The sequence below is a fragment of the Ambystoma mexicanum genome, chromosome 1p (assembly GCF_040938575.1).
Source record: "Ambystoma mexicanum isolate Mex_15411 chromosome 1p, UKY_AmexF1_1, whole genome shotgun sequence".
Taxonomy (NCBI): domain Eukaryota; kingdom Metazoa; phylum Chordata; class Amphibia; order Caudata; family Ambystomatidae; genus Ambystoma; species Ambystoma mexicanum.
In genome coordinates this window covers 1,026,581,696-1,026,604,674 of record NC_090921.1, presented here as the reverse complement: position 1 = coordinate 1,026,604,674, position 22,979 = coordinate 1,026,581,696, and the positions used below count along the sequence as shown (strand labels likewise).

At 41.6% G+C, this 22,979-nt stretch overlaps 11 non-coding genes across 11 annotated transcripts; all 11 read left to right on the top strand.

The window, feature by feature from the left end:
• The first annotated feature begins 455 nt into the window (after positions 1–455).
• TRNAY-GUA (transfer RNA tyrosine (anticodon GUA)) lies at positions 456–541 on the top strand. The gene is given in 2 exon segments: positions 456–492; positions 506–541. It is a non-coding gene; the product is annotated as a tRNA-Tyr (tRNA).
• Positions 542–4,980: 4,439 nt separating this feature from the next.
• On the top strand, positions 4,981–5,066 carry TRNAY-GUA (transfer RNA tyrosine (anticodon GUA)). The gene is given in 2 exon segments: positions 4,981–5,017; positions 5,031–5,066. It is a non-coding gene; the product is annotated as a tRNA-Tyr (tRNA).
• Positions 5,067–5,626: 560 nt separating this feature from the next.
• On the top strand, positions 5,627–5,712 carry TRNAY-GUA (transfer RNA tyrosine (anticodon GUA)). The gene is given in 2 exon segments: positions 5,627–5,663; positions 5,677–5,712. It is a non-coding gene; the product is annotated as a tRNA-Tyr (tRNA).
• A 5,729-nt stretch (positions 5,713–11,441) lies between these two features.
• TRNAY-GUA (transfer RNA tyrosine (anticodon GUA)) lies at positions 11,442–11,527 on the top strand. The gene is given in 2 exon segments: positions 11,442–11,478; positions 11,492–11,527. It is a non-coding gene; the product is annotated as a tRNA-Tyr (tRNA).
• Positions 11,528–12,730: 1,203 nt separating this feature from the next.
• On the top strand, positions 12,731–12,816 carry TRNAY-GUA (transfer RNA tyrosine (anticodon GUA)). The gene is given in 2 exon segments: positions 12,731–12,767; positions 12,781–12,816. It is a non-coding gene; the product is annotated as a tRNA-Tyr (tRNA).
• Positions 12,817–13,376: 560 nt separating this feature from the next.
• On the top strand, positions 13,377–13,462 carry TRNAY-GUA (transfer RNA tyrosine (anticodon GUA)). The gene is given in 2 exon segments: positions 13,377–13,413; positions 13,427–13,462. It is a non-coding gene; the product is annotated as a tRNA-Tyr (tRNA).
• A 2,493-nt stretch (positions 13,463–15,955) lies between these two features.
• TRNAY-GUA (transfer RNA tyrosine (anticodon GUA)) lies at positions 15,956–16,041 on the top strand. The gene is given in 2 exon segments: positions 15,956–15,992; positions 16,006–16,041. It is a non-coding gene; the product is annotated as a tRNA-Tyr (tRNA).
• Positions 16,042–17,831: 1,790 nt separating this feature from the next.
• Positions 17,832–17,917, top strand: TRNAY-GUA (transfer RNA tyrosine (anticodon GUA)). The gene is given in 2 exon segments: positions 17,832–17,868; positions 17,882–17,917. It is a non-coding gene; the product is annotated as a tRNA-Tyr (tRNA).
• Positions 17,918–20,371: 2,454 nt separating this feature from the next.
• Positions 20,372–20,457, top strand: TRNAN-GUU (transfer RNA asparagine (anticodon GUU)). Its single transcript is given in 2 exon segments — positions 20,372–20,408; positions 20,422–20,457. It is a non-coding gene; the product is annotated as a tRNA-Asn (tRNA).
• A 559-nt stretch (positions 20,458–21,016) lies between these two features.
• Positions 21,017–21,102, top strand: TRNAY-GUA (transfer RNA tyrosine (anticodon GUA)). The gene is given in 2 exon segments: positions 21,017–21,053; positions 21,067–21,102. It is a non-coding gene; the product is annotated as a tRNA-Tyr (tRNA).
• Positions 21,103–21,662: 560 nt separating this feature from the next.
• On the top strand, positions 21,663–21,748 carry TRNAY-GUA (transfer RNA tyrosine (anticodon GUA)). The gene is given in 2 exon segments: positions 21,663–21,699; positions 21,713–21,748. It is a non-coding gene; the product is annotated as a tRNA-Tyr (tRNA).
• Positions 21,749–22,979: the final 1,231 nt, after the last annotated feature.

The window sequence follows — 22,979 nt, the reverse complement described above, 5'->3', positions numbered from 1 at the left end:
TGCCTTTTGCTTTGAGGCTGTGGCAACGTTATTTTTCTGTCCGACACCAATCTTCGTTGGTTTCCTGTGAGGTATTTTGGATCCCCATCTCTTGCTATGAACTGACAAAACAGCAGAATCCCCTTGACAATCTTGATTTCTCAAGGGAAATGGGAGAACACTATACACCATCCAAGATATTAAAATATTGTCAAGGCCGAACACTGATGAATACTCTGAGGAGATGGCCTGTGAGGCGCCGCCTTTCAACTTTTCCTCCTTAGTATGGTGGTCAGTAACATGCGGGAGACTGCGGAGGGGGTCATTTTTTTAATTGTGAACTGATGTGCTTTTACTCAATTCGGGAACCTCACAAGCCAAATTTGTAGTATTTTGCACAAATTGCAAGAGATGTTTGAACGTCGACGGTTGAAGTGGAAGCTCGTATTGAGCTTGCTAGAGACTGATTTGCCAAGCCTTCGATAGCTCAGTTGGTAGAGCGGAGGACTGTAGTGGTAAAACAGGCATCCTTAGGTCGCTGGTTCAAATCCGGCTCGAAGGACTTTTGCCAAATGCACATTTTATTGAATACTTGGAAAGTAAAATACTTGGAAAATAACATAACAGACAATTTATAATTATATTATATTTCATCACTGAAAATAGATGCCTTTTGCTTTGAGGCTGTGACCACATTATTTTTCTGTCCAACACCAATCTTCTTTGGTTTCCTGTGAGGTGTTTCTTTGATCCCCATCTCTTGCTATGAACTGGCAAAACAGCATAATCCCCTTGACAATCTTGATTTCTCAAGGAAAATGATAGAACACTATACACCATCCAAGATATTAAAATATTGTCAAGGCCCAACGCGGCTGAATACTCTGAGGAGATGGCCTGTGAGGTGCCGCCTTTCAACTTTTCCCCCTTATTATGGTGGTCAGTAACATGCGGGAGACTGCGGCGGGGGTCATTTTTTTAATTGGGAACTGATGTGCTTTTACTCAATTCGGGAACCTCACAAGCCAAATTTGTAGTATTTTGCACGAATTGCAAGAAATGTTTACAAGTCGACAGTTGAAGTGGAAGCTCGTATGGAGTTTGCTAGAGAGTGATTTGCCAAGCCTTCGATAGCTCAGTTGGTAGAGCTGAGGGCTGTAGTGGTACAACAGGCATCCTTAGGTCGCTGGTTCAAATCCGGCTCGAAGGACTTTTGCCAAATGCAAATTTTATTGAATACTTGGAAAGTAAAATACTTGGAAAGTAAAATAACAGACAATTTATAATTATATTATATTTCATCACTGAAAATAGATGCCTTTTGCTTTGAGGCTGTGGCCACGTTATGTTTCTGTCCAACACAAATCTTCATTGGTTTCATGTGAGGTGTTTTGGATCCCCATCTCTTGCTATGAACTGGCAAAACAGCAGAATCCCCTTGACAATCTTGATTTCTCAAGGGAAATGAGAGAACACTATACACCATCCAAGATATTAAAATATTGTCAAGGCCCAACACGGCTGAATACTCTGAGGAGATGGCCTGTGAGGCGCCGCCTTTCAACTTTTCCCCCTTAGTATGGTGGTCAGTAACATGCGGGAGACTGCGGAGGGGGTCATTTTTTTAATTGTGAACTGATGTGCTTTTACTCAATTCGGGAACCTCAAAAGCCAAATTTGTAGTATTTTGCACGAATTGCAAGAGATGTTTGAATGTCGACGGTTGAAGTGGAAGCTCGTATTGAGCTTGCTAGAGACGGATTTGCCAAGCCTTCGATAGCTCAGTTGGTAGAGCAGAGGACTGTAGTGGTAAAACAGGCATCCTTAGGTCGCTGGTTCAAATCCAGATTGAAGGACTTTTGCCAATTGCAAATTTTATTGAATACTTGGAAAGTAAAATGTTTGGAAAATAAAATAACAGACAATTTATAATTATATTATATTTCATCACTGAAAATAGATGCCTTTTGCTTTGAGGCTGTGGCCACGTTATGTTTCTGTCCGACACCAATCTTCGTTGGTTTCCTGTGAGGTGTTTTGGATCCCCATCTCTTACTATGAACTGACAAAACAGCAGAATCCCCTTGACAATCTTTTTTTCTCAAGGGAAATGGGAGAACAGTATACACCATCCAAGATATTAAAATATTGTCAAGGCCCAACACGGCTGAATACTCTGAGGAGATGGCCTGTGAGGCGCCGCCTTTCAACTTTTCCCCCTTAGTATGGTGGTCAGTAACATGCGGGAGACTGCGGAGGGGGTCATTTTTTTAATTGTGAACTGATGTGCTTTTACTCAATTCGGGAACCTCACAAGCCAAATTTGTAGTATTTTGCACGAATTGCAAGAGATGTTTGCATGTCGACGGTTGAAGTGGAAGCTCGAATTGAGCTTGCTAGAGAACGGTTTGCCAAGCCTTCGATAGCTCAGTTGGTAGAGGGGAGGACTGTAGTGGTAAAACAGGCATCCTTAGGTCGCTGGTTCAAATCCGGCTCGAAGGACTTTTGCCAAATGCAAATTTTATTGAATACTTGGAAAGTAAAATACTTGGAAAATAACATAACAGACAATTTATAATTATATTATATTTCATCACTGAAAATAGATGCCTTTTGCTTTGAGGCTGTGGCCACATTATTTTTCTGTCCAACACCAATCTTCTTTGGTTTCCTGTGAGGTGTTTCTTTGATCCCCATCTCTTGCTATGAACTGGCAAAACAGCATAATCCCCTTGACAATCTTGATTTCTCAAGGAAAATGAGAGAACACTATACACCATCCAAGATATTAAAATATTGTCAAGGCCCAACGCGGCTGAATACTCTGAGGAGATGGCCTGTGAGGTGCCGCCTTTCAACTTTTCCCCCTTAGTATGGTGGTCAGTAACATGCGGGAGACTGCGGCGGGGGTCATTTTTTTAATTGGGAACTGATGTGCTTTTACTCAATTCGGGAACCTCACAAGCCAAATTTGAAGTATTTTGCACGAATTGCAAGAGATGTTTACAAGTCGACGGTTGAAGTGGAAGCTCGTATTGAGTTTGCTAGAGTTGATTTGCCAAGCCTTCGATAGCTCAGTTGGTAGAGCGGAGGACTGTAGTGGTAAAACAGGCATCCTTAGGTCGCTGGTTCAAATCTGGCTCGCAGGACTCTTGCCAAATGCACATTTTATTGAATACTTGGAAAGTAAAATACTTGGAAAGTAAAATAACAGACAATTTATAATTATATTATATTTCATCACTGAAAATAGATGCCTTTTGCTTTGAGGCTGTGGCCACGTTATTTTTCTGTCCAACACGAATCTTCATTGGTTTCCTGTCAGGTGTTTTGGATCCCCATCTCTTGCTATGAACTGGCAAAACAGCAGAATCCCCTTGACAATCTTGATTTCTCAAGGGAAATGGGAGAACACTAGACACCATCCAAGATATTAAAATATTGTCAAGGCCGAACACTGATGAATACTCTGAGGAGATGGCCTGTGAGGCGCCGCCTTTCAACTTTTCCTCCTTAGTATGGTGGTCAGTAACATGCGGGAGACTGCGGAGGGGGTCATTTTTTTAATTGTGAATTGATGTGCTTTTACTCAATTCGGGAACCTCACAAGCCAAATTTGTAGTATTTTGCACGAATTGCAAGAGATGTTTGAATGTCGACGGTTGAAGTGGAAGCTCGTATTGAGCTTGCTAGAGACTGATTTGCCAAGCCTTCGATAGCTCAGTTGGTACAGCGGAGGACTGTAGTGGTAAAACAGGCATCCTTAGGTCGCTGGTCCAAATCCGGCTAGAAGGACTTTTGCCAAATGCACATTTTATTGAATACTTGGAAAGTAAAATACTTGGAAAGTAAAATAACAGACAATTTATAATTATATTATATTTCATCACTGAAAATAGATGCCTTTTGCTTTGAGGCTGTGACCATGTTATTTTTCTGTCCAACACGAATCTTCATTGGTTTCCTGTGAGGTGTTTTGGATCCCCATCTCTTGCTATGAACTGGCAAAACAGCAGAATCCCCTTGACAATCTTGATTTCTCAAGGGAAATGAGAGAACACTATACACCATCCAAGATATTAAAATATTGTCAAGGCCCAACGCGGCTGAATACTCTGAGGAGATGGCCTGTGAGGTGCCGCCTTTCAACTTTTCCCCCTTAGTATGGTGGTCAGTAACATGCGGGAGACTGCGGAGGGGGTCATTTTTTTAATTGGGAACTGATGTGCTTTTACTCAATTCGGGAACCTCACAAGCCAAATTTGTAGTATTTTGCACGAAGTGCAAGAGATGTTTGAATGTCGACGGTTGAAGTGGAAGCTCGTATTGAGCTTGCTAGAGAATGATTTGCCAAGCCTTCGATAGCTCAGTTGGTACAGCGGAGGACAGTAGTGGTAAAACAGGCATCCTTAGGTCGCTGGTTCAAATCCGGCTCGAAGGACTTTTGCCAAATGCACATTTTATTGAATACTTGGAAAGTAAAATACTTGGAAAGTAAAATAACAGACAATTTATAATTATATTATATTTCATCACTGAAAATAGATGCCTTTTGCTTTGAGGCTGTGGCCACGTTATTTTTCTGTCCGACACCAATCTTCGTTGTTTTCCTGTGAGGTATTTTGGACCCCCATCTCTTGCTATGAACTGACAAAACAGCAGAATCCCCTTGACAATCTTGATTTCTCAAGGGAAATGGGAGAACACTATACACCATCCAAGATATTAAAATATTGTCAAGGCCGAACACTGATGAATACTCTGAGGAGATGGCCTGTGAGGCGCCGCCTTTCAACTTTTCCTCCTTTGTATGGTGGTCAGTAACATGCGGGAGACTGCGGAGGGGGTCATTTTTTAAATTGTGAACTGATGTGCTTTTACTCAATTCGGGAACCTCACAAGACAAATTTGTAGTATTTTGCACGAATTGCAAGAGATGTTTACAAGTCGATGGTTGAAGTGAAAGCTCGTATTGAGTTTGCTAGAGAACGATTTGCCAAGCCTTCGATAGCTCAGTTGGTAGAGCGGAGGACTGTAGTGGTAAAACAGGCATCCTTAGGTCGCTGGTTCAAATCCGGCTCGAAGGACTTTTGCCAAATGCACATTTTATTGAATACTTGGAAAGTAAAATACTTGGAAAGTAAAATAACAGACAATTTATAATTATATTATATTTCATCACTGAAAATAGATGCCTTTTGCTTTGAGGCTGTGGCCACGTTATTTTTCTGTCCGACACCAATCTTCGTTGGTTTCCTGTGAGGCATTTTGGATCCCCATCTCTTGCTATGAACTGACAAAACAGCAGAATCCCCTTGACAATCTTGATTTCTCAAGGGAAATGGGAGAACACTATACACCATCCAAGATATTAAAATATTGTCAAGGCCGAACACTGATGAATACTCTGAGGAGATGGCCTGTGAGGCGCCGCCTTTCAACTTTTCCTCCTTTGTATGGTGGTCAGTAACATGCGGGAGACTGCGGAGGGGGTCATTTTTTAAATTGTGAACTGATGTGCTTTTACTCAATTCGGGAACCTCACAAGCCAAATTTGTAGTATTTTGCACGAATTGCAAGAGATGTTTACAAGTCGATGGTTGAAGTGAAAGCTCGTATTGAGTTTGCTAGAGAACGATTTGCCAAGCCTTCGATAGCTCAGTTGGTAGAGCGGAGGACTGTAGTGGTAAAACAGGCATCCTTAGGTCGCTGGTTCAAATCCGGCTCGAAGGACTTTTGCCAAATGCACATTTTATTGAATACTTGGAAAGTAAAATACTTGGAAAGTAAAATAACAGACAATTTATAATTATATTATATTTCATCACTGAAAATAGATGCCTTTTGCTTTGAGGCTGTGGCAACGTTATTTTTCTGTCCGACACCAATCTTCGTTGGTTTCCTGTGAGGTATTTTGGATCCCCATCTCTTGCTATGAACTGACAAAACAGCAGAATCCCCTTGACAATCTTGATTTCTCAAGGGAAATGGGAGAACACTATACACCATCCAAGATATTAAAATATTGTCAAGGCCGAACACTGATGAATACTCTGAGGAGATGGCCTGTGAGGCGCCGCCTTTCAACTTTTCCTCCTTAGTATGGTGGTCAGTAACATGCGGGAGACTGCGGAGGGGGTCATTTTTTTAATTGTGAACTGATGTGCTTTTACTCAATTCGGGAACCTCACAAGCCAAATTTGTAGTATTTTGCACAAATTGCAAGAGATGTTTGAACGTCGACGGTTGAAGTGGAAGCTCGTATTGAGCTTGCTAGAGACGGATTTGCCAAGCCTTCGATAGCTCAGTTGGTAGAGCTGAGGGCTGTAGTGGTACAACAGGCATCCATAGGTCGCTGGTTCAAATCCGGCTCGAAGGACTTTTGCCAAATGCAAATTTTATTGAATACTTGGAAAGTAAAATACTTGGAAAATAACATAACAGACAATGTATAATTATATTATATTTCATCACTGAAAATAGATGCCATTTGCTTTGAGGCTGTGGCCACGTTATGTTTCTGTCCAACACAAATCTTCATTGGTTTCATGTGAGGTGTTTTGGATCCCCATCTCTTGCTATGAACTGGCAAAACAGCAGAATCCCCTTGACAATCTTGATTTCTCAAGGGAAATGAGAGAACACTATACACCATCCAAGATATTAAAATATTGTCAAGGCCCAACACGGCTGAATACTCTGAGGAGATGGCCTGTGAGGCGCCGCCTTTCAACTTTTCCCCCTTAGTATGGTGGTCAGTAACATGCGGGAGACTGCGGAGGGGGTCATTTTTTTAATTGTGAACTGATGTGCTTTTACTCAATTCGGGAACCTCAAAAGCCAAATTTGTAGTATTTTGCACGAATTGCAAGAGATGTTTGAATGTCGACGGTTGAAGTGGAAGCTCGTATTGAGCTTGCTAGAGACGGATTTGCCAAGCCTTCGATAGCTCAGTTGGTAGAGCAGAGGACTGTAGTGGTAAAACAGGCATCCTTAGGTCGCTGGTTCAAATCCAGATTGAAGGACTTTTGCCAATTGCAAATTTTATTGAATACTTGGAAAGTAAAATGCTTGGAAAATAAAATAACAGACAATTCATAATTATATTATATTTCATCACTGAAAATAGATGCCTTTTGCTTTGAGGCTGTGGCCACGTTATGTTTCTGTCCGACACCAATCTTCGTTGGTTTCCTGTGAGGTGTTTTGGATCCCCATCTCTTACTATGAACTGACAAAACAGCAGAATCCCCTTGACAATCTTGTTTTCTCAAGGGAAATGGGAGAACACTATACACCATCCAAGATATTAAAATATTGTCAAGGCCCAACACGGCTGAATACTCTGAGGAGATGGCCTGTGAGGCGCGCCTTTCAACTTTTCCCCCTTAGTATGGTGGTCAGTAACATGCGGGAGACTGCGGAGGGGGTCATTTTTTTAATTGGGAACTGATGTGCTTTTACTCAATTCGGGAAGCTCACAAGCCAAATTTGTAGTATTTTGCACGAATTGCAAGAGATGTTTGAATGTCGACGGTTGAAGTGGAAGCTCATATTGAGCTTGGTAGAGACTGATTTGCCAAGCCTTCGATAGCTCAGTTGGTAGAGCAGAGGACTGTAGTGGTAAAACAGGCATCCTTAGGTCGCTGGTTCAAATCCGGATTGAAGGACTTTTGCCAATTGCAAATTTTATTGAATACTTGGAAAGTAAAATGCTTGGAAAATAAAATAACAGACAATTTATAATTATATTATATTTCATCACTTAAAATAGATGCCTTTTGCTTTGAGGCTGTGGCCACGTTATGTTTCTGTCCAACACCAATCTTCATTGGTTTCCTGTGAGGTGTTTCGGATCCCCATCTCTTGCTATGAACTGGCAAAACTGCAGAATCCCCTTGACAATCTTGATTTCTCAAGGGAAATGAGAGAACAGTATACACCATCCAAGATATTAAAATATTGTCAAGGCCCAACACGGCTGAATACTCTGAGGAGATGGCCTGTGAGGTGCCGCCTTTCAACTTTTCCCCCTTAGTATGGTGGTCAGTAACATGCGGGAGACTGCGGAGGGGGTCATTTTTTTAATTGGGAACTGATGTGCTTTTACTCAATTCGGGAACCTCACAAGCCAAATTTGTAGTATTTTGCACGAATTGCAAGAGATGTTTGCATGTCGACGGTTGAAGTGGAAGCTCGAATTGAGCTTGCTAGAGAACGGTTTGCCAAGCCTTCGATAGCTCAGTTGGTAGAGGGGAGGACTGTAGTGGTAAAACAGGCATCCTTAGGTCGCTGGTTCAAATCCGGCTCGAAGGACTTTTGCCAAATGCAAATTTTATTGAATACTTGGAAAGTAAAATACTTGGAAAATAACATAACAGACAATTTATAATTATATTATATTTCATCACTGAAAATAGATGCCTTTTGCTTTGAGGCTGTGGCCACATTATTTTTCTGTCCAACACCAATCTTCTTTGGTTTCCTGTGAGGTGTTTCTTTGATCCCCATCTCTTGCTATGAACTGGCAAAACAGCATAATCCCCTTGACAATCTTGATTTCTCAAGGAAAATGAGAGAACACTATACACCATCCAAGATATTAAAATATTGTCAAGGCCCAACGCGGCTGAATACTCTGAGGAGATGGCCTGTGAGGTGCCGCCTTTCAACTTTTCCCCCTTAGTATGGTGGTCAGTAACATGCGGGAGACTGCGGCGGGGGTCATTTTTTTAATTGGGAACTGATGTGCTTTTACTCAATTCGGGAACCTCACAAGCCAAATTTGAAGTATTTTGCACGAATTGCAAGAGATGTTTACAAGTCGACGGTTGAAGTGGAAGCTCGTATTGAGTTTGCTAGAGTTGATTTGCCAAGCCTTCGATAGCTCAGTTGGTAGAGCGGAGGACTGTAGTGGTAAAACAGGCATCCTTAGGTCGCTGGTTCAAATCTGGCTCGCAGGACTCTTGCCAAATGCACATTTTATTGAATACTTGGAAAGTAAAATACTTGGAAAGTAAAATAACAGACAATTTATAATTATATTATATTTCATCACTGAAAATAGATGCCTTTTGCTTTGAGGCTGTGGCCACGTTATTTTTCTGTCCAACACGAATCTTCATTGGTTTCCTGTCAGGTGTTTTGGATCCCCATCTCTTGCTATGAACTGGCAAAACAGCAGAATCCCCTTGACAATCTTGATTTCTCAAGGGAAATGGGAGAACACTAGACACCATCCAAGATATTAAAATATTGTCAAGGCCGAACACTGATGAATACTCTGAGGAGATGGCCTGTGAGGCGCCGCCTTTCAACTTTTCCTCCTTAGTATGGTGGTCAGTAACATGCGGGAGACTGCGGAGGGGGTCATTTTTTTAATTGGGAACTGATGTGCTTTTACTCAATTCGGGAACCTCACAAGCCAAATTTGTAGTATTTTGCACGAATTGCAAGAGATGTTTGCATGTCGACGGTTGAAGTGGAAGCTCGAATTGAGCTTGCTAGAGAACGGTTTGCCAAGCCTTCGATAGCTCAGTTGGTAGAGGGGAGGACTGTAGTGGTAAAACAGGCATCCTTAGGTCGCTGGTTCAAATCCGGCTCGAAGGACTTTTGCCAAATGCAAATTTTATTGAATACTTGGAAAGTAAAATACTTGGAAAATAACATAACAGACAATTTATAATTATATTATATTTCATCACTGAAAATAGATGCCTTTTGCTTTGAGGCTGTGGCCACATTATTTTTCTGTCCAACACCAATCTTCTTTGGTTTCCTGTGAGGTGTTTCTTTGATCCCCATCTCTTGCTATGAACTGGCAAAACAGCATAATCCCCTTGACAATCTTGATTTCTCAAGGAAAATGAGAGAACACTATACACCATCCAAGATATTAAAATATTGTCAAGGCCCAACGCGGCTGAATACTCTGAGGAGATGGCCTGTGAGGTGCCGCCTTTCAACTTTTCCCCCTTAGTATGGTGGTCAGTAACATGCGGGAGACTGCGGCGGGGGTCATTTTTTTAATTGGGAACTGATGTGCTTTTACTCAATTCGGGAACCTCACAAGCCAAATTTGAAGTATTTTGCACGAATTGCAAGAGATGTTTACAAGTCGACGGTTGAAGTGGAAGCTCGTATTGAGTTTGCTAGAGTTGATTTGCCAAGCCTTCGATAGCTCAGTTGGTAGAGCGGAGGACTGTAGTGGTAAAACAGGCATCCTTAGGTCGCTGATTCAAATCTGGCTCGCAGGACTCTTGCCAAATGCACATTTTATTGAATACTTGGAAAGTAAAATACTTGGAAAGTAAAATAACAGACAATTTATAATTATATTATATTTCATCACTGAAAATAGATGCCTTTTGCTTTGAGGCTGTGGCCACGTTATTTTTCTGTCCAACACGAATCTTCATTGGTTTCCTGTCAGGTGTTTTGGATCCCCATCTCTTGCTATGAACTGGCAAAACAGCAGAATCCCCTTGACAATCTTGATTTCTCAAGGGAAATGGGAGAACACTAGACACCATCCAAGATATTAAAATATTGTCAAGGCCGAACACTGATGAATACTCTGAGGAGATGGCCTGTGAGGCGCCGCCTTTCAACTTTTCCTCCTTAGTATGGTGGTCAGTAACATGCGGGAGACTGCGGAGGGGGTCATTTTTTTAATTGGGAACTGATGTGCTTTTACTCAATTCGGGAACCTCACAAGCCAAATTTGTAGTATTTTGCACGAAGTGCAAGAGATGTTTGAATGTCGACGGTTGAAGTGGAAGCTCGTATTGAGCTTGCTAGAGACTGATTTGCCAAGCCTTCGATAGCTCAGTTGGTACAGCGGAGGACAGTAGTGGTAAAACAGGCATCCTTAGGACGCTGGTTCAAATCCGGCTCGAAGGACTTTTGCCAAATGCACATTTTATTGAATACTTGGAAAGTAAAATACTTGGAAAGTAAAATAACAGACAATTTATAATTATATTATATTTCATCACTGAAAATAGATGCCTTTTGCTTTGAGGCTGTGGCCACGTTATTTTTCTGTCCGACACCAATCTTCGTTTTTTTCCTGTGAGGTATTTTGGACCCCCATCTCTTGCTATGAACTGACAAAACAGCAGAATCCCCTTGACAATCTTGATTTCTCAAGGGAAATGGGAGAACACTATACACCATCCAAGATATTAAAATATTGTCAAGGCCGAACACTGATGAATACTCTGAGGAGATGGTCTGTGAGGCGCCGCCTTTCAACTTTTCCTCCTTTGTATGGTGGTCAGTAACATGCGGGAGACTGCGGAGGGGGTCATTTTTTAAATTGTGAACTGATGTGCTTTTACTCAATTCGGGAACCTCACAAGCCAAATTTGTAGTATTTTGCACGAATTGCAAGAGATGTTTACAAGTCGATGGTTGAAGTGAAAGCTCGTATTGAGTTTGCTAGAGAACGATTTGCCAAGCCTTCGATAGCTCAGTTGGTAGAGCGGAGGACTGTAGTGGTAAAACAGGCATCCTTAGGTCGCTGGTTCAAATCCGGCTCGAAGGACTTTTGCCAAATGCACATTTTATTGAATACTTGGAAAGTAAAATACTTGGAAAGTAAAATAACAGACAATTTATAATTATATTATATTTCATCACTGAAAATAGATGCCTTTTGCTTTGAGGCTGTGACCACGTTATTTTTCTGTCCAACACGAATCTTCATTGGTTTCCTGTGAGGTGTTTTGGATCCCCATCTCTTGCTATGAACTGGCAAAACAGCAGAATCCCCTTGACAATCTTGATTTCTCAAGAGAAATGAGAGAACACTATACACCATCCAAGATATTAAAATATTGTCAAGGCCCAACGCGGCTGAATACTCTGAGGAGATGGCCTGTGAGGTGCCGCCTTTCAACTTTTCCCCCTTAGTATGGTGGTCAGTAACATGCGGGCGACTGCGGAGGGGGTCATTTTTTTTTTGGGAACTGATGTGCTTTTACTCAATTCGGGAACCTCACAAGCCAAATTTGTAGTATTTTGCACGAATTGCAAGAGATGTTTACAAGTCGACGGTTGAAGTGGAAGCTCGTATTGAGTTTGCTAGAGTTGATTTGCCAAGCCTTCGATAGCTCAGTTGGTAGAGCGGAGGACTGTAGTGGTAAAACAGGCATCCTTAGGTCACTGGTTCAAATCCGGCTCGAAGGACTCTTGCTAAATGCACATTTTATTGAATACTTGGAAAGTAAAATACTTGGAAAGTAAAATAACAGACAATTTATAATTATATTATATTTCATCACTGAAAATAGATGCCTTTTGCTTTGAGGCTGTGGCCACGTTATTTTTCTGTCCAACACAAATCTTCATTGGTTTCCTGTCAGGTATTTTGGATCCCCATCTCTTGCTATGAACTGGCAAAACAGCAGAATCCCCTTGAGAATCTTGATTTCTCAAGGGAAATGAGAGAACACTATACACCATCCAAGATATTAAAATATTGTCAAGGCCCAACGCAGCTGAATACTCTGAGGAGATGGCCTGTGAGGTGCCGCCTTTCAACTTTTCCCCCTTAGTATGGTGGTCAGTAACATGCGGGAGACTGCGGAGGGGGTCATTTTTTTAATTGGGAACTGATGTGCTTTTACTCACTTCGGGAACCTCACAAGCCAAATTTGTAGTATTTTGCACGAATTGCAAGAGATGTTTACAAGTCGACGGTTGAAGTGGAAGCTCGTATTGAGTTTGCTAGAGTTGATCTGCCAAGCCTTCGATAGCTCAGTTGGTAGAGCGGAGGACTGTAGTGGTAAAACAGGCATCCTTAGGTCGCTGGTTCAAATCCGGCTCGAAGGACTCTTGCCAAATGCACATTTTATTGAATACTTGGAAAGTAAAATACTTGGAAAGTAAAATAACAGACAATTTATAATTATATTATATTTCATCACTGAAAATAGATGCCTTTTGCTTTGAGGCTGTGGCCACGTTATTTTTCTGTCCGACACCAATCTTCGTTGTTTTCCTGTGAGGTATTTTGGACCCCCATCTCTTGCTATGAACTGACAAAACAGCAGAATCCCCTTGACAATCTTGATTTCTCAAGGGAAATGGGAGAACACTATACACCATCCAAGATATTAAAATATTGTCAAGGCCGAACACTGATGAATACTCTGAGGAGATGGCCTGTGAGGCGCCGCCTTTCAACTTTTCCTCCTTTGTATGGTGGTCAGTAACATGCGGGAGACTGCGGAGGGGGTCATTTTTTAAATTGTGAACTGATGTGCTTTTACTCAATTCGGGAACCTCACAAGCCAAATTTGTAGTATTTTGCACGAATTGCAAGAGATGTCTACAAGTCGATGGTTGAAGTGAAAGCTCGTATTGAGTTTGCTAGAGAACGATTTGCCAAGCCTTCGATAGCTCAGTTGGTAGAGCGGAGGACTGTAGTGGTAAAACAGGCATCCTTAGGTCGCTGGTTCAAATCCGGCTCGAAGGACTTTTGCCAAATGCACATTTTATTGAATACTTGGAAAGTAAAATACTTGGAAAGTAAAATAACAGACAATTTATAATTATATTATATTTCATCACTGAAAATAGATGCCTTTTGCTTTGAGGCTGTGACCACGTTATTTTTCTGTCCAACACGAATCTTCATTGGTTTCCTGTGAGGTGTTTTGGATCCCCATCTCTTGCTATGAACTGGCAAAACAGCAGAATCCCCTTGACAATCTTGATTTCTCAAGAGAAATGAGAGAACACTATACACCATCCAAGATATTAAAATATTGTCAAGGCCCAACGCGGCTGAATACTCTGAGGAGATGGCCTGTGAGGTGCCGCCTTTCAACTTTTCCCCCTTAGTATGGTGGTCAGTAACATGCGGGCGACTGCGGAGGGGGTCATTTTTTTTTTGGGAACTGATGTGCTTTTACTCAATTCGGGAACCTCACAAGCCAAATTTGTAGTATTTTGCACGAATTGCAAGAGATGTTTACAAGTCGACGGTTGAAGTGGAAGCTCGTATTGAGTTTGCTAGAGTTGATTTGCCAAGCCTTCGATAGCTCAGTTGGTAGAGCGGAGGACTGTAGTGGTAAAACAGGCATCCTTAGGTCACTGGTTCAAATCCGGCTCGAAGGACTCTTGCTAAATGCACATTTTATTGAATACTTGGAAAGTAAAATACTTGGAAAGTAAAATAACAGACAATTTATAATTATATTATATTTCATCACTGAAAATAGATGCCTTTTGCTTTGAGGCTGTGGCCACGTTATTTTTCTGTCCAACACAAATCTTCATTGGTTTCCTGTCAGGTATTTTGGATCCCCATCTCTTGCTATGAACTGGCAAAACAGCAGAATCCCCTTGACAATCTTGATTTCTCAAGGGAAATGAGAGAACACTATACACCATCCAAGATATTAAAATATTGTCAAGGCCCAACGCAGCTGAATACTCTGAGGAGATGGCCTGTGAGGTGCCGCCTTTCAACTTTTCCCCCTTAGTATGGTGGTCAGTAACATGCGGGAGACTGCGGAGGGGGTCATTTTTTTAATTGGGAACTGATGTGCTTTTACTCACTTCGGGAACCTCACAAGCCAAATTTGTAGTATTTTGCACGAATTGCAAGAGATGTTTACAAGTCGACGGTTGAAGTGGAAGCTCGTATTGAGTTTGCTAGAGTTGATCTGCCAAGCCTTCGATAGCTCAGTTGGTAGAGCGGAAGACTGTAGTGGTAAAACAGGCATCCTTAGGTCGCTGGTTCAAATCCGGCTCGAAGGACTCTTGCCAAATGCACATTTTATTGAATACTTGGAAAGTAAAATACTTGGAAAGTAAAATAACAGACAATTTATAATTATATTATATTTCATCACTGAAAATAGATGCCTTTTGCTTTGAGGCTGTGGCCACGTTATTTTTCTGTCCGACACCAATCTTCGTTGTTTTCCTGTGAGGTATTTTGGACCCCCATCTCTTGCTATGAACTGACAAAACAGCAGAATCCCCTTGACAATCTTGATTTCTCAAGGGAAATGGGAGAACACTATACACCATCCAAGATATTAAAATATTGTCAAGGCCGAACACTGATGAATACTCTGAGGAGATGGCCTGTGAGGCGCCGCCTTTCAACTTTTCCTCCTTTGTATGGTGGTCAGTAACATGCGGGAGACTGCGGAGGGGGTCATTTTTTAAATTGTGAACTGATGTGCTTTTACTCAATTCGGGAACCTCACAAGCCAAATTTGTAATATTTTGCACGAATTGCAAGAGATGTTTACAAGTCGATGGTTGAAGTGAAAGCTCGTATTGAGTTTGCTAGAGAACGATTTGCCAAGCCTTGAATAGCTCAGTTGGTAGAGCGGAGGACTGTAGTGGGAAAACAGGCATCCTTAGGTCGCTGGTTCAAATCCGGCTCGAAGGACTTTTGCCAAATGCACATTTTATTGAATACTTGGAAAGTAAAATACTTGGAAAGTAAAATAACAGACAATTTATAATTATATTATATCTCATCACTGAAAATAGATGCCTTTTGCTTTGAGGCTGTGACCACGTTATTTTTCTGTCCAACACGAATCTTCATTGGTTTCCTGTGAGGTGTTTTGGATCCCCATCTCTTGCTATGAACTGGCAAAACAGCAGAATCCCCTTGACAATCTTGATTTCTCAAGAGAAATGAGAGAACACTATACACCATCCAAGATATTAAAATATTGTCAAGGCCCAACGCGGCTGAATACTCTGAGGAGATGGCCTGTGAGGTGCCGCCTTTCAACTTTTCCCCCTTAGTATGGTGGTCAGTAACATGCGGGCGACTGCGGAGGGGGTCATTTTTTTTTTGGGAACTGATGTGCTTTTACTCAATTCGGGAACCTCACAAGCCAAATTTGTAGTATTTTGCACGAATTGCAAGAGATGTTTACAAGTCGACGGTTGAAGTGGAAGCTCGTATTGAGTTTGCTAGAGTTGATCTGCAAAGCCTTCGATAGCTCAGTTGGTAGAGCGGAGGACTGTAGTGGTAAAACAGGCATCCTTAGGTCGCTGGTTCAAATCCGGCTCGAAGGACTCTTGCCAAATGCACATTTTATTGAATACTTGGAAAGTAAAATAACAGACAATTTATAATTATATTATATTTCATCACTGAAAATAGATGCCTTTTGCTTTGAGGCTGTGGCCACGTTATTTTTCTGTCCAACACGAATCTTCATTGGTTTCCTGTCAGGTGTTTTGGATCCCCATCTCTTGCTATGAACTGGCAACACAGCAGAATCCCCTTGACAATCTTGATTTCTCAAGGGAAATGAGAGAACACTATACACCATCCAAGATATTAAAATATTGTCAAGGCCCAACACGGCTGAATACTCTGAGGAGATGGCCTGTGAGGCGCCGCCTTTCAACTTTTCCCCCTTAGTATGGTGGTCAGTGACATGCGGGAGACTGCGGAGGGGGTCATTTTTTTAATTGTGAACTGATGTGCTTTTACTCAATTCGGGAACCTCACAAGCCAAATTTGTAGTATTTTGCACGAATTGCAAGAGATGTTTGAATGTCGACGGTTGAAGTGGAAGCTCGTATTGAGCTTGGTAGAGACTGATTTGCCAAGCCTTCGATAGCTCAGTTGGTAGAGCAGAGGACTGTAGTGGTAAAACAGGCATCCTTAGGTCGCTGGTTCAAATCCGGATTGAAGGACTTTTGCCAATTGCAAATTTTATTGAATACTTGGAAAGTAAAATACTTGGAAAGTAAAATAACAGACAATTTATAATTATATTATATTTCATCACTGAAAATAGATGCCTTTTGCTTTGAGGCTGTGGCCACGTTATTTTTCTGTCCGACACCAATCTTCGTTGGTTTCCTGTGAGGTGTTTTGGATCCCCATCTCTTGCTATGAACTGACAAAACAGCAGAATCCCCTTGACAATCTTGTTTTCTCACGGGAAATGGGAGAACACTATACACCATCCAAGATACTAAAATATTGTCAAGGCCCAACACGGCTGAATACTCTGAGGAGATGGCCTGTGAGGCACGCCTTTCAACTTTTCCCCCTTAGTATGGTGGTGATTAACATGCGGGAGACTGCGGAGGGGGTCATTTTTTTAATTGGGAACTGATGTGCTTTTACTCAATTCGGGAACCTCACAAGCCAAATTTGTAGTATTTTGCACGAATTGCAAGAGATGTTTACAAGTCGACGGTTGAAGTGGAAGCTCGTATTGAGTTTGCTAGAGAATGATTTGCCAAGCCTTCGATAGCTCGTCGCTGGTTCAAATCCGGCTCAAAGGACTTTTGCCAAATGCACATTTTATTGAATACTTGGAAAGTAAAATACTTGGAAAGTAAAATAACAGACAATTTATAATTATATTATATTTCATCACTGAAAATAGATGCCTTTTGCTTTGAGGCTGTGGCAACGTTATTTTTCTGTCCGACACCAATCTTCGTTGGTTTCCTGTGAGGTATTTTGGATCCCCATCTCTTGCTATGAACTGACAAAACAGCAGAATCCCCTTGACAATCTTGATTTCTCAAGGGAAATGGGAGAACACTATACACCATCCAAGATATTAAAATATTGTCAAGGCCGAACACTGATGAATACTCTGAGGAGATGGCCTGTGAGGCACCGCCTTTCAACTTTTCCTCCTTAGTATGGTGGTCAGTAACATGCGGGAGACTGCGGAGGGGGTCATTTTTTTAATTGTGAACTGATGTGCTTTTACTCAATTCGGGAACCTCACAAGCCAAATTTGTAGTATTTTGCACAAATTGCAAGAGATGTTTGAACGTCGACGGTTGAAGTGGAAGCTCGTATTGAGCTTGCTAGAGACTGATTTGCCAAGCCTTCGATAGCTCAGTTGGTAGAGCGGAGGACTGTAGTGGTAAAACAGGCATCCTTAGGTCGCTGGTTCAAATCCGGCTCGAAGGACTTTTGCCAAATGCACATTTTATTGAATACTTGGAAAGTAAAATACTTGGAAAATAACATAACAGACAATTTATAATTATATTATATTTCATCACTGAAAATAGATGCCTTTTGCTTTGAGGCTGTGACCACATTATTTTTCTGTCCAACACCAATCTTCTTTGGTTTCCTGTGAGGTGTTTCTTTGATCCCCATCTCTTGCTATGAACTGGCAAAACAGCATAATCCCCTTGACAATCTTGATTTCTCAAGGAAAATGATAGAACACTATACACCATCCAAGATATTAAAATATTGTCAAGGCCCAACGCGGCTGAATACTCTGAGGAGATGGCCTGTGAGGTGCCGCCTTTCAACTTTTCCCCCTTATTATGGTGGTCAGTAACATGCGGGAGACTGCGGCGGGGGTCATTTTTTTAATTGGGAACTGATGTGCTTTTACTCAATTCGGGAACCTCACAAGCCAAATTTGTAGTATTTTGCACGAATTGCAAGAAATGTTTACAAGTCGACGGTTGAAGTGGAAGCTCGTATGGAGTTTGCTAGAGAGTGATTTGCCAAGCCTTCGATAGCTCAGTTGGTAGAGCTGAGGGCTGTAGTGGTACAACAGGCATCCTTAGGTCGCTGGTTCAAATCCGGCTCGAAGGACTTTTGCCAAATGCAAATTTTATTGAATACTTGGAAAGTAAAATACTTGGAAAGTAAAATAACAGACAATTTATAATTATATTATATTTCATCACTGAAAATAGATGCCTTTTGCTTTGAGGCTGTGGCCACGTTATGTTTCTGTCCAACACAAATCTTCATTGGTTTCATGTGAGGTGTTTTGGATCCCCATCTCTTGCTATGAACTGGCAAAACAGCAGAATCCCCTTGACAATCTTGATTTCTCAAGGGAAATGAGAGAACACTATACACCATCCAAGATATTAAAATATTGTCAAGGCCCAACACGGCTGAATACTCTGAGGAGATGGCCTGTGAGGCGCCGCCTTTCAACTTTTCCCCCTTAGTATGGTGGTCAGTAACATGCGGGAGACTGCGGAGGGGGTCATTTTTTTAATTGTGAACTGATGTGCTTTTACTCAATTCGGGAACCTCAAAAGCCAAATTTGTAGTATTTTGCGCGAATTGCAAGAGATGTTTGAATGTCGACGGTTGAAGTGGAAGCTCGTATTGAGCTTGCTAGAGACGGATTTGCCAAGCCTTCGATAGCTCAGTTGGTAGAGCAGAGGACTGTAGTGGTAAAACAGGCATCCTTAGGTCGCTGGTTCAAATCCAGATTGAAGGACTTTTGCCAATTGCAAATTTTATTGAATACTTGGAAAGTAAAATGCTTGGAAAATAAAATAACAGACAATTTATAATTATATTATATTTCATCACTGAAAATAGATGCCTTTTGCTTTGAGGCTGTGGCCACGTTATGTTTCTGTCCGACACCAATCTTCGTTGGTTTCCTGTGAGGTGTTTTGGATCCCCATCTCTTACTATGAACTGACAAAACAGCAGAATCCCCTTGACAATCTTGTTTTCTCAAGGGAAATGGGAGAACACTATACACCATCCAAGATATTAAAATATTGTCAAGGCCCAACACGGCTGAATACTCTGAGGAGATGGCCTGTGAGGCGCGCCTTTCAACTTTTCCCCCTTAGTATGGTGGTCAGTAACATGCGGGAGACTGCGGAGGGGGTCATTTTTTTAATTGGGAACTGATGTGCTTTTACTCAATTCGGGAACCTCACAAGCCAAATTTGTAGTATTTTGCACGAATTGCAAGAGATGTTTACAAGTCGATGGTTGAAATGGAAGCTCGTATTGAGTTTGCTAGAGAATGATTTGCCAAGCCTTCGATAGCTCGTCGCTGGTTCAAATCCGGCTCAAAGGACTTTTGCCAAATGCACATTTTATTGAATACTTGGAAAGTAAAATACTTGGAAAGTAAAATAACAGACAATTTATAATTATATTATATTTCATCACTGAAAATAGATGCCTTTTGCTTTGAGGCTGTGGCCACGTTATTATTCTGTCCGACACCAATCTTCGTTGGTTTCCTGTGAGGTATTTTGGATCCCCATCTCTTGCTATGAACTGACAAAACAGCAGAATCCCCTTGACAATCTTGATTTCTCAAGGGAAATGGGAGAACACTATACACCATCCAAGATATTAAAATATTGTCAAGGCCGAACACTGATGAATACTCTGAGGAGATGGCCTGTGAGGCGCCGCCTTTCAACTTTTCCTCCTTAGTATGGTGGTCAGTAACATGCGGGAGACTGTGGAGGGGGTCATTTTTTTAATTGTGAACTGATGTGCTTTTACTCAATTCGGGAACCTCACAAGCCAAATTTGTAGTATTTTGCACAAATTGCAAGAGATGTTTGAATGTCGACGGTTGAAGTGGAAGCTCGTATTGAGCTTGCTAGAGACTGATTTGCCAAGCCTTCGATAGCTCAGTTGGTAGAGCGGAGGACTGTTGTGGTAAAACAGGCATCCTTAGGTCGCTGGTTCAAATCCGGCTCGAAGTACTTTTACCAAATGCACATTTTATTGAATACTTGGAAAGTAAAATACTTGGAAAGTAAAATAGCAGACAATTTATAATTATATTATATTTCATCACTGAAAATAGATGCCTTTTGCTTTGAGGCTGTGACCATGTTATTTTTCTGTCCAACACGAATCTTCATTGGTTTCCTGTGAGGTGTTTTGGATCCCCATCTCTTGCTATGAACTGGCAAAACAGCAGAATCCCCTTGACAATCTTGATTTCTCAAGGGAAATGAGAGAACACTATACACCATCCAAGATATTAAAATATTGTCAAGGCCCAACGCGGCTGAATACTCTGAGGAGATGGCCTGTGAGGTGCCGCCTTTCAACTTTTCCCCCTTAGTATGGTGGTCAGTAACATGCGGGAGACTGCGGAGGGGGTCATTTTTTTAATTGGGAACTGATGTGCTTTTACTCAATTCGGGAACCTCACAAGCCAAATTTGTAGTATTTTGCACGAATTGCAAGAGATGTTTACAAGTCGACGGTTGAAGTGGAAGCTCGTATTGAGTTTGCTAGAGTTGTTTTGCCAAGCCTTCGATAGCTCAGTTGGTAGAGCGGAGGACTGTAGTGGTAAAACAGGCATCCTTAGGTCGCTGGTTCAAATCCGGCTCGAAGGACTCTAGCCAAATGCACATTTTATTGAATACTTGGAAAGTAAAATACTTGGAAAGTAAAATAACAGACAATTTATAATTATATTATATTTCATCACTGAAAATAGATGCCTTTTGCTTTGAGGCTGTGGCCACGTTATTTTTCTGTCCGACACCAATCTTCGTTGGTTTCCTGTGACGTGTTTTGGATCCCCATCTCTTGCTATGAACTGACAAAACAGCAGAATCCTCTTGACAATCTTGATTTCTCAAGGGAAATGGGAGAACACCATACACCATCCAAGATATTAAAATATTGTCAAGGCCGAACACTGATGAATACTCTGAGGAGATGGCCTGTGAGGCGCCGCCTTTCAACTTTTCCTCCTTAGTATGGTGGTCAGTAACATGCGGGAGACTGCGGAGGCGGTCATTTTTTTAATTGGGAACTGATGTGCTTTTACTCAATTCGGGAACCTCACAAGCCAAATTTGTAGTATTTTGCACAAATTGCAAGAGATGTTTGAATGTCGACGGTTGAAGTGGAAGCTCGTATTGAGCTTGCTAGAGATTGATTTGCCAAACCTTCGATAGCTCAGTTGGTAGAGCGGAGGACTGTAGTGGTAAAACAGGCATCCTTAGGTCGCTGGTTCAAATCCGGCTCGAAGGACTTTTGCCAAATGCACATTTTATTGAATACTTGGAAAGTAAAATACTTGGAAAGTAAAATAGCAGACAATTTATAATTATATTATATTTCATCACTGAAAATAGATGCCTTTTGCTTTGAGGCTGTGGCCACATTATTTTTCTGTCCAACACCAATCTTCTTTGGTTTCCTGTGAGGTGTTTCTTTGATCCCCATCTCTTGCTATGAACTGGCAAAACAGCATAATCCCCTTGACAATCTTGATTTCTCAAGGGAAATGAGAGAACACTGTACACCATCCAAGATATTAAAATATTGTCAAGGCCCAACACGGCTGAATACTCTGAGGAGATGGCCTGTGAGGCTCCGCCTTTCAACTTTTCCCCCTTAGTATGGTGGTCAGTAACATGCAGGAGACTGCGGAGGGGGTCATTTTTTTAATTGTGAACTGATGTGCTTTTACTCAATTCGGGAACCTCACAAGCCAAATTTGTAGTATTTTGCACGAATTGCAAGAGATGTTTGAATGTCGACGGTTGAAGTGGAAGCTCGTATTGAGCTTGCTAGAGACTGATTTGCCAAGCCTTCGATGGCTCAGTTGGTAGAGCAGAGGACTGTAGTGGTAAAACAGGCATCCTTAGGTCGCTGGTTCAAATCCAGATTGAAGGACTTTTGCCAAATGCAAATTTTATTGAATACTTGGAAAGTAAAATGCTTGGAAAATAAAATAACAGACAATTTATAATTATATTATATTTCATCACTGAAAATAGATGCCTTTTGCTTTGAGGCTGTGGCCACGTTATGTTTCTGTCCGACACCAATCTTCATTGGTTTCCTGTGAGGTGTTTTGGATCCCCATCTCTTGCTATGAACTGGCAAAACAGCAGAATCCCCTTGACAATCTTGATTTCTCAAGCGAAATGAGAGAACACTATACACCATCCAAGATATTAAAATATTGTCAAGGCCCAACACGGCTGAATACTCTGAGGAGATGGCCTGTGAGGCGCCGCCTTTCAACTTTTCCCCCTTAGTATGGTGGTCATTAACATGCGGGAGACTGCGGAGGGGGTCATTTTTTTAATTGGGAACTGATGTGCTTTTACTCAATTCGGGAACCTCACAAGCCAAATTTGTAGTATTTTGCACGAATTGCAAGAGATGTTTACAAGTCGACGGTTGAAGTGGAAGCTCGTATTGAGTTTGCTAGAGAATGATTTGCCAAGCCTTCGATAGCTCAGTTGGTAGA